The sequence below is a fragment of the Solanum verrucosum genome, unplaced genomic scaffold, assembly GCF_900185275.1.
Source record: "Solanum verrucosum unplaced genomic scaffold, falcon-dt-bn FXZP01000163.1, whole genome shotgun sequence".
Lineage (NCBI taxonomy): Eukaryota > Viridiplantae > Streptophyta > Magnoliopsida > Solanales > Solanaceae > Solanum > Solanum verrucosum.
In genome coordinates this window covers 442,800-453,544 of record NW_026020379.1, presented here as the reverse complement: position 1 = coordinate 453,544, position 10,745 = coordinate 442,800, and the positions used below count along the sequence as shown (strand labels likewise).

Sequence of the window (10,745 nt, the reverse complement as noted above, 5' to 3'; positions counted from 1 at the left end):
GATCCCAAAGGCGCTAGACCTGAAGCTACTGAAGAAGATACTGGGGAGGAAATTGTCTATAGGACTCCTCTTCAGGGACGGTGGAAGGAAGGGAATGAGAAAACCACCCTCGAAGCATATGAGTTTACCTTCCGTGATTAATGCGACAATTAGAAAAAAAATGGATTGGGTGGAGACACATTTTATCTTTTAGGAGCTTTATTGTCTGTTTTTCACTTTCCTTGTAATTTTCAAGAAATGAATGAATGAAAATGAAACTTCCTTTGTATTCGAACTACGTAGGGCCTGAATTCTCCTTGGGACATACGTAGGCAACCTTTCAAGGCCCTGCCCCTATCTTTTAAAATTTTCTTTTCCCCTTCATTCTACAAGGAAACATTGAGTTCAGATCAACAAATGCCCATAGATGCAGCAAGAAGACCTTAGCTCAACGCAATTTAACATTTCTGAGTCACCAACCTCAACATAAAACGAGCAAATTCCTGCTTGTTCGAAAGTCAGTTCCCATTATTCGTGGGTTAGCATGTTCTCAAACAAAACAACTTTTATGTGTTTATCTGTTTTCTATGTGATATTTTGCATTATTTGTGCTGAATCAAAACTAACAAATTTGTTTTTGAGTTGTTTTTCTCAATAGGTAGTTAGAACTGGTATGTGTCGATAAGCTGGCTAATCATCCTTATTTCACTAGATCTAAAGGTTCTACAGATTCCTTCCCCAATCAAAGTTCACAAAAGAGAAAAGCAGCAATGGGTGATAACAACGAAGAAACCAACATTACTGATGTCGTGGTGGTTCAGCCCGCCCTTGCTGATCAGAATGAACTGATCATACAGCTGATGCAACAAATTGCTGAGATGAGGGTTGAGATGCAGAGAAAACACGATTTGCCTCCTCCAATTTTTGTTGTCAACGCTCAACCAGACGGAAGACCTCCAGCTCAAATTCCCCCTCCTAACGTGGAACAAGCTCAGAACCTGCCTTTAAGCCTTGCTTGTAATCCTTCAATCATTGACCTTACCAGCCAAAACCCCCATTACGCCTCAGCCTCTTATCAAACACAACCCCTTTCTGAAAATACCAACATCCAAGCACCACTCCCTCCCCCTTATGCAAACCACCAAATTGGCCTACCCCCTCACAGCCAAAACGCTAATAACCCACACACTTCCCTCCTTCACCAAAACCAATGCACCAGCCCTCAGACTTTCCCCCAAAACTATCACGCCCCTTTAAATGGTCAGAGTCCCTCTATTGCTCCACCACTACCACAAAATGCCACTTTCCAAATACCGGTCCCCAATGAGCATGATGCCCATGGTTCGGAGCTCGACCAATATGAGGAGATGGAGAAAGAGTGGACGTCAAAGGAAGAGACCGTCAAGATAGATATGAAGGAGGAAATTAGAAAAGCCATGAAGGAGTTGAACTGCATTCCTGAGGTCGTCGAGTTGAGTTACGAAGAACTGTGCATTCATCTGAATTTGGACCTCCTGAAAGGGTTCAAGGTGCCAAAATTTGACATCTTCGGAGGAACGGGGAACCCCTTAGCACACCAGAGGGCCTACTGTGACCAACTCGTGGAAGTTGGGAGAGACGAAGCTTTGTTAATGCGGCTTTCTAGCCGAAGTCTGAGCGGAGAGGCTCTAGAATGGTTTACGTCTCATGAAACGAGATAGTGGTCTAGTTGGAACAATCTGGCTAAGGACTTCATCGAACGATTTACCTACAATGTGGAGATCGTTCATGATCGTTACTCCTTGGAGAAGATGAAGCCGAAGCCGACCGAAAGTTACAGAGAATTTTTATATAGATGGCGAAAGGAGGCAGCTAGAGTTAGACCTCCTATGTTAAAAAAGGAAATCGTCGAAGTGTTTGTGCAGGTGCAAGAGCCCGAATATTATGACAGAATCATGTTGCTCGTTGGAGCAAAATTTGCTGAGATAGTCAAGGTAGGTCAGACTATCGAAGATGGATTGAGAACCGAGAAGATTGTTCGTGTTGCTGCCTCGCCCGAATCTTCGGGTTTGTTGAAGAAGAAAAGAGATGATGTATCCTCTATCTCCTATGAGGGGAAGAAGACCCTAAGGAAAACCTCATCATACCAAGGTCGTTCTCGACCTTCACATAGTTCGTACCCAGCTTGTTACACACAGGCTGATTACCAAAATAATCTTTCCCCCAGTTATCAAAATACCCCTACTCCCATTTACCAAGTTCCCCTACTATTTACCAAACTCCCCCTCCAATTTACCAAACTCCACCTCATCACTACCGGAACGTCGCCCCCAACTGTGCCAATGTTTAGACAAATTACCAAACTCCTACCCCCAACGTACCAAACCCCACCTCCACTTTACCAAAATACCCCCCGAACTACCAAGCTCCACAACCAAATTACCAAACCAACTCATATTCCAGAAATCAAGCCCCCCGTCCAAACGCTCCAAATTATTGCCAGATGCCTCCTCCGCAACAAGGAAATTACGATCCCCCCGTCCTAGATTTGAGAAGAAGCCTGCTAGAATTTTCACTCCGCTCATTGAAAGCCGAACAAAGTTGGTCGAGCAATTAACCGCGGCAGGATATATTCATCCAGTGGGCCCCAAGCCGGTTGATACTAGCTCAAAGTTTTGCAGACCCGACCAGCGGTGCGCATATCACTCCAAGAGTGTTAGACATAACACCGAGGACTGTATTAACCTGAAACATAAAATCCAAGACCTGATCGATCAGAACGTGGTGTCTCTTCAGACGGTCGCGCCCAATGTCAATAGTAATCCTCTACCGAATCATGGAGGCTACACTATCAATATGATAGAGACAGATGATGATTGGTGCATGTCAAAGGCAATAGTTCTGATTCCTCCTGATGATCTGGAAAGGGCTGTAGCTTCGTTAAGCATCAGAGAGAAGAAAGAGTTTGTGATTCTGACACCCGAAAAGGCTGTTGCCTTGGTGCCGAGAGAAACTCTTACCCGACCAAAGTTCGTGATTGAAACGACTATTACCCAGGGTATGACCAGATATGGCAGGTGTTACACGCCATAAGAACTGATCCAGGTTGTGCAAAAGAAGGATCAGACTAAAAAGCCGAAGAGTTCTGGAGGAAAATGCAGCCAAAAGATTATTCAATTGTGAAGCATTTGGAGAAGACACCATCTCAGATTTCTGTGTGGGGTTTTTTGATGAATTCGCAATTGCATAAACAGGCTTTGATGAGAGGTTTGGATGACATTTATGTGCCTGTGGGTACTAACAGCGACAATCTAGCAGCCATGATAAACCAGGTCATTCGGGGACATCGAATTAGCTTTTGTGACGAAGAGTTGCCCTTTGAAGGCAAGGTGCACAACTAGGCTCTGCATATCAACATCAAATCTCGAGATAAAATAATAAATCGTGTATTGGTTGACGATGGGTCCGGTCTCAACATCTGCCCGCTTTCAACTATGAGGCAGCTGAAATCCGATTTGGGAAAGCTCCACCAGAATCAAGTCAAAGTGAGGGCCTTTGATGGAGTGTAAAGAGACACATTGAGTGCGGTAAACTTGGATATTCAGGTGGGTCCTGCAGAGTTTAATGTGGAGTTCCAGGTGTTGGATATCAACACTAGTTATAACCTGCTTCTGGGAAGACAGTTTATCCATATGGCAGGGGATATGCCGTCTACCCTTCACCAACTGTTGAAATTTGTTTAGAAGGACCAGGAATTGGTCATTTATGGTGAAGGGAGCCATTTCAATGGGTATGCACCTATCGTTGATGATATCTCTCGAGGTTGTGATTTCTACATGGTGGAGCTGGTAAATGTCACCGGTGATGACTTAGCTCCATACCTCCCTATGCCTGCCGTATATAAGATGGTCGCTACTGTCATACTCCAGAACGGTTTCGAACCGGGTTTCGGGTTGGGAAAACATTGTCAAGGAATTGTCAATCCTATTAAGATCCCCGCTAAATAACCAAAGTTTGGTTTGGGGTATGTCCCCACGGAGGCTGATGGAGCAGGGGTGAAGAGCAAAAGTGTTGATCAACCATTGGCCAGACCAATTCCTCATATGTACCAGTCGTTCCCAGTGCGGGAGTATGCCATCGACAACGATTTGGGTGAAGGAATCTGGGGCCTTTTTTAGGAGATCGATGCGGTCATCGAAGAAGAGACTGGGATATCAGGCATCCGGGATGCAGAACCTGAGGAGTAATTGCAAAATTGGACTTCCACACCACTCTTGATTTCCCGCTCATCTGGGTAGAAAGGACATGTGTTTTGTTTATTTTTAAAATTGGTGGTAGTCCGAAACAGGCCCGAGACCCAACCTTTAATTAGTTTTACTTGTTTGAAGTTTTTAAATTCCCTTGTAATGTTTAAAAAGGCGAAATGACCCTTAGTCATGGCCAAAGTTTGTGCTTGTTTTTCGATCTAAATGAAAGCCTTCTTTATCAAAAATTTATTTATTTATCTGTTTATATTTTACTTTCCTGACTTTGTTCGTTTATGATTTCAGTAATATTAATTTAAAACTTGTCAATGTCATGTCATGTCATGAACCAGTGAACGAAATGAAGAAGGTGATGACGAATGTGAGGAATACGAAGAAGAAAATGAGATACCTGAACATATTGCTGATGAATTTTGACAATTCAAGAATCAACACAAGCCAAATTTAGATGAAATCGAGACTGTGAATCTCGGAGATGAGGAATGTGTTAAAGAAGTAAGAATCAGTGTCCATCTGACTGAAGCTTAAAGAAGAGACCTGGTCCGTTTGCTCAAAGAGTACATTGATGTGTTTACGTGGTCTTATAGAGATATGCCAGGATTGAGTACGAATATGGTGTCCCACAAGTTACCGATTAACCGAGATTTCAATCCAGTAAAATAAAAGACTCGAAAGTTCAAGCGTGAGCTGAGTTTGAAGATCAAAGAGGAGATTACAAAGCAGATCGAGTCCCAAGTAGTGGAAGTGACTCAGTATCCGACTTGGTTAGCTAATGTTGTTCCGGTTGCCAAGAAAGATGGAAAAATTAGAATTTGTGTTGACAAAGCTAGACCGAAAGATAATTCTCCATTGCCAAACATTCACATCCTTATTGAAAATTGTGCTAAGTGTGAGCTGCAGTCGTTTGTGGATTGTTATGGGGGTTATCACCAGATCCTGATGGATGAAGAATATGCAGAAAAGACAACTTTCATCACGCCCTAGGGTGTATATCATTATCGAGTGATGCCTTTTGGTCTCAAGAATGTCGGTGCTACTTACATGAGGGCTATGACGACCATCTTTCACGATATGATTCACAATAAGATCGAGGTGTATGTAGATGATGTCATAATCAAGTCCCGTGAGAGTTTGAATCACTTGACTCACTTGAGGAAATTCTTTGATCGTCTACGCCGATACAATTTGAAGTTAAATCCTGCCAAATGTGCTTTTAGAGTACCAGCTGGTAAGTTGTTGGGATTTGTAGTCAGCAGGAGGGGCATTGAGCTTGACCTATCCAAAATCAAAGCAATTCAAGAGTTACCTCCTCCGAAGACCAAGAAAGAGGTGATGAGTTTTCTGGGAAGGTTGAACTACATCAGCCAGTTCATAGCTCAATTCACCGTGGCGTGTGAGCCCATCTTTAAGTTATTGAAAAAAAATGCCTCGACCAAGTGGACCGGAAAATGTCAAACTGCTTTTGATGTCATCATGAACTATTTGTCCAATCCAGGAGGGATATTGAGCTTGACCCATCCAAAATCAAAGCAATTCAAGAGTTACCTCCTCCGAAGACCAAGAAAGAAGTTATGAGTTTTCTGGGAAGGTTGAACTACATCAGCCGGTTCATAGCTCAATCCACCGTGGTGTGTGAGCCCATCTTTAAGTTATTGAAAAAAGATGCCCCGACCAAGTGGATCGGAGAATATCAAACTGCTTTTGATGCCATCATGAACTATTTGTCCAATCCACCGGTGTTGGTCCCTCCGCTAAAAGGGATTCCGTTATTGCTATATTTGTTGGTCTTAGATAATGCATTGGGATGCGTGCTTGGTCAACATGATGAGACTGGGAAGAAGGAGCGAGCTATCTATTATTTGAGCAAGAAATTCACTCCATATGAGGCCCGTTACACTCTTTTGGAGAGAACATGTTGTGTTTTGACTTGGATTGCTCAGAAGTTAAGGCATTATTTGTCTTCTTATACCACATACCTTATTTCCAGAATGGACTCGTTGAAGTATATTTTCCAGAAGGCAATGCCGACCGAAAAGTTGGCTAAATGGCAAATGTTGTTAAGTGAGTTTGATATTGTATATGTGACTCAGAAGGCGATAAAAGCACAGGCCTTAGCTGATCATCTTGCAGAGAATCTGGTAGATGAAGAGTAGGAACCACTCAGGACTTATTTTCCCGATGAAGAAATTCCATTCGTGGGTGAAGATATTTCTGAAGCATATCCTGGTTGGAGAGTATTCTTTGATGGAGCGGCAAATCACCAAGGGAAAGGTATCGGAGCAATCTTAGTGTCAGAATCCGGTCAGCATTATCCTATTGCAACTAAATTCCAATTTAATTGCGTGAACAACATGGCTGAGTATGAAGCTTGCATCCTCGGTCTGAAGATGGCAATTGATATGAATGTTCACGAGTTGCTGGTTATTAAAGATTCAGATTTGTTAATCCATTAGGTTCAAGGTGAATGGGCTGTGAAGAATCCAAAGATCATACCGTATGTGCAGCATATACGGAAATTGTGCAAGAGATTACCCAAGATTGAGTTCAGGCACACTCCCAGGACAGAATGAGTTGGCCGATGCTCTTGCCACCATCGTGTCAATGTTTAAGCATCCAGACACAGGTTATATTGATCCAGTGAATATAGAGGTAAAAGAGTAGTATGTCCATTGTTCACATGTTGAAGCGTAACCAGATGGTTTACCTTGGTATTTTGACATCAAGAAGTATTTAGAGGACGGGACTTATCCTGAGAATGCAACGTTCAACCAGAAGAAGTCGATACGTCGCATGGCCCTCAATTTCTTTGCAAGTGGGGAAATCCTTTACAGGAGGACTCCAGATTTAGGTCTTCATATATGCGTTGATACTAATGAAGCTGCAAAGCTTCTGGACCAGATACGTGCCGGAGTTTATGGTACTCATTTGAATGGACTCACTTTGTCGAGAAAGGTCCTTCGAGCCGGCTATTTTGGATAACTATGGAACATGATTGTTGCAAATTTGTGCAGAAGTGTCATAAATGTCGAGTGCATGGTAATTTGATTCGAGTGCCGCCTCACGAACTCAATGTTATGAGTTCACCTTGGCCGTTTGTAGCTTGGGGCATGGATGTCATTGGTCTGATAGAGCCAGTCGCCACTAACGGACACAGATTCATTTTGGTTGCCATTGACTACTTCACCAAGTGGGTAGAAGCAGCTTCGTATAAGTCGGTGACCAAGAAGGTTGTAGCTGATTTTGCTCGCAACAATTTGATATGTAGGTTTGGAGTGCCAGAATCTCAACAGTCACTTGATGAGAGAGATATGTGAACAATTCAAGATTACTCACCGGAACTCAACCGCTTATCGTCCCCAAATGAATGGAGCCGTAAAAGCTTCCAACAAGAACATAAAGAAAATTTTGAGGAAAATGATTGATAATCGCAGAGGTTGGCACGAGATGTTGCCATATGCTTTGTGAGTTACCGAACGACTGTCAGAACATCAGTTGGAGCTACTCCATATTTGTTAGTATTTGGAACAGAAGCAGTTATACCTGCAAAAGTTGAAATACCTTCATTGAGAATCATCCAAGAAGTTGAATTGAGTGATGCTGAATGGGTTCACAAGCGGATCGATCAGTTAACATTGATTGATGAGAAGAGAATGGTTGTTGTTTGTCATAGACAACTATATCGACAGAGAATGATTCGTGCTTTCCACAAGAGGGTAAGAGCCAGAATGTTTGAGGTTGGTCAATTGGTCCTTAAACGCATTTTCCCTCATCCGGATGAGTACAAAGGAAAATTTGCACCAAATTGGCAAGGACTCAACATGGTTCGAAAAGTATTATCTGGAGATGCCTTGATCCTGTCGGAGATGGATGACACCGAATGGCCAAAACCAATCAACTCAAATGCTGTCAAGAGATACTATGTGTTAAGTTTCAGCTTGTATTTCTATCATTCCCTTGTAACCATTATATTCGCTTGTAATTGTTTTGTTTAGAATATATCCCTATGTAATGAACTACGTCTGACCTGAATTCTCAAAAATGAGATACGTAGGCGGCCTATGTCAGCCTCGGTCACCCCTTTATCCCCTTGTAAATATTTTCTTTTGTATTTGAACTACGTTCGACCTGAATTCTCAAGAATGAGATACGTAGGCGGCTATGTTGGCCTCGATCAGTTTCTTTGTAAATTTCTTATTTTGTTAATCCTCGAGATGGGGAACTACGCATGACCTGATTCCTGCCCCAACGGGATACGTAGGCGCCATAAGGGCTCGGTCATATCTCTCGTAAGGTTTCTATTTTTCCTTTACAATTGAAACTGGGGCATAACTTTTTAGAGGGACTCAAAAATTCTCAAGAAGAAGATTTCTCCAAAAAAGTCGAGACTAAAGATACTTTACATTTGCAACTGGGACAGAATTTCTGAGAGAATCTCAAAAATTCCATGATTTGCTCACAAACAAATCGAGATACGCCGAGACAATATACTGGGACAGAAATTTTTGAGGAAGACCTCAAAATATTTTCAATAAGGTTCATCGTGAGTTTGGAATGACTTTGAATACTTCCCAACAAGTGATCGGACAGACTTCAAGGCATCAATTTCAAATACATTCACTGAAGCTTGACGTAACGTGACACTTGGCAGTGACCTTTTCAAAACATTAATTTTAAAAATCTATTTTCCTTAAAAACTTTTCTTTCTTGTTTCAATTATTTTGCTTAAAAATATTTTGTCTTATCTATCGAGAGGCGGGAGATTAGAGAAATCAACGAAGATAGCAAAACAAGGAGTAGACAATCGAAGAGATCGACACAAATCAGTGCATTTTTTTAAAAAAAAAACTAACAATTTTTCTGTAGATGTAGGTCAATAGGTTTGCCGCAAGATTAACACATTCCTCCATTTAATGAATACGGAGAAGTCAAAAGTGGGAAGAGCTCCCCAAAATTGACAATTTTTCTATGGATGCAGAAAATATTTTATGTTTCTTATACCAAAGAATTTGGAATAGGAGTAACATCATTTTATTCAAATTCTCAGTGAAGCGAGAATCATAATGAACATTGCAACTATGATTGGAGATGGAACAAACGAAAACCACAAAGAGATCAATATTATTATCTTACAACAACTAGATAATATTATCTGCATTATATTATCAGATATGATAATATTCTTACCCTAAAGGTTAATTATATTGTATTGTCGAGTGAGACGATACCACTACTCGGAGAGTCATCTATATAGTATTGTCAAATAAGATGATATCATTACTCCGAGAGTCATTTTTATTATCTATTTAGATAATATCGCCATCTAAAAGATACCCAGAAGATCACATATGTTTATCGGTGAAGCATTATCTTCGTTCGATATCAGGGAGGCCTCATCGAAAGATTCGTGCATCGCAAGAAAGAAGTCATGCATCGCAAGAGAAAGAAATCATTCATTGCAAGAGGAAGAAGTCACGCATTGCAGGAGAAGAAAACCATGCATCATCAGAGAAAGAAATCATGCATAGCGAGAAAAGAGATTCATGCATTGCAAGAGAAGATTCATGCATCACGAGAAAGAGATTCATCCATTGCAAGAGAAGATTCATGCATTGCAAGAAAAGATTCATGCATCGCGAGTAAAAAAAAAATCATGCATTTCGAGAGAAAAGTCATGCATCGCGAGAGAAAAGTCATGCATTGCGAGAGAAAAAACTCATGCATTGCGGGAAAGAGATTTACGTATAGCAAGAAGAAAAAGTCATGCATTGCGAGAGAAAATTCATGCATCGTGAGAGAAAAGTCATGCATTGCGAGAGAAGAAACTCATGCATTGCGGAAAAGAGATTTACGTATAGCAAGAAGAAAAAGTCATCATTGCGAGAGAAGAAACTCATGCATTGCGGAAAAGAGATTTATGTATAGCAAGAATAAAAGATCATGCATTGCGAAAGAAGAAATTCATGCATCGCGGAAAAGAAGTCATGCATCGCAAGAGAAAGATTCATGCATTGCGGGAAAAGATTCATGCATTACAAGAGAAAGAAATCATGTATCGCAAGAGAAATAAGTCATGCATTGCAAGAGAAAGAAATCATGCATAGTAAGAGAAAGATTCATGCATTGCGGGAAAAAATATTCATGCATTGCAAAAGAGAAATCATGCATCGCAAGAGAAAGAAGTCATGCATTACAAGAGAAAGAAAATCATGCATAGCAAGAGAAAGATTCATGCATTGCGGGAAAAGATTCATGCATTGCAAGAGAAAGAAGTCATGCATTGCAAGAAAAAGAAATCATGCATAACAAGAGAAAATGCATGCATCACGGGAAAAGGTCATGCATCGAGAAAGAGAGATTTTTGCATCACAAGAGAAATAAGTCATGCATCGCAAGAGAAAGAGGTTATGCATCACAAGAGAAAATATTCACTCATCGCAGAGAAGAAAATCATGCATCGCAAGAAAATCAACATCGGCTGCATCATTTACATTTGCAAGAAACATATCAAAAGAGCCATCAATA

The 10,745-nt window shown here is 41.2% G+C and overlaps 1 pseudogene; it reads left to right on the top strand.

Annotated features, from left to right (window-relative positions):
* LOC125839003 (uncharacterized) overlaps nucleotides 1-8,215 on the top strand; it is a 58,217-nt pseudogene extending 50,002 nt beyond the window's left edge.
* The last annotated feature ends 2,530 nt before the right edge of the window (nucleotides 8,216-10,745 follow it).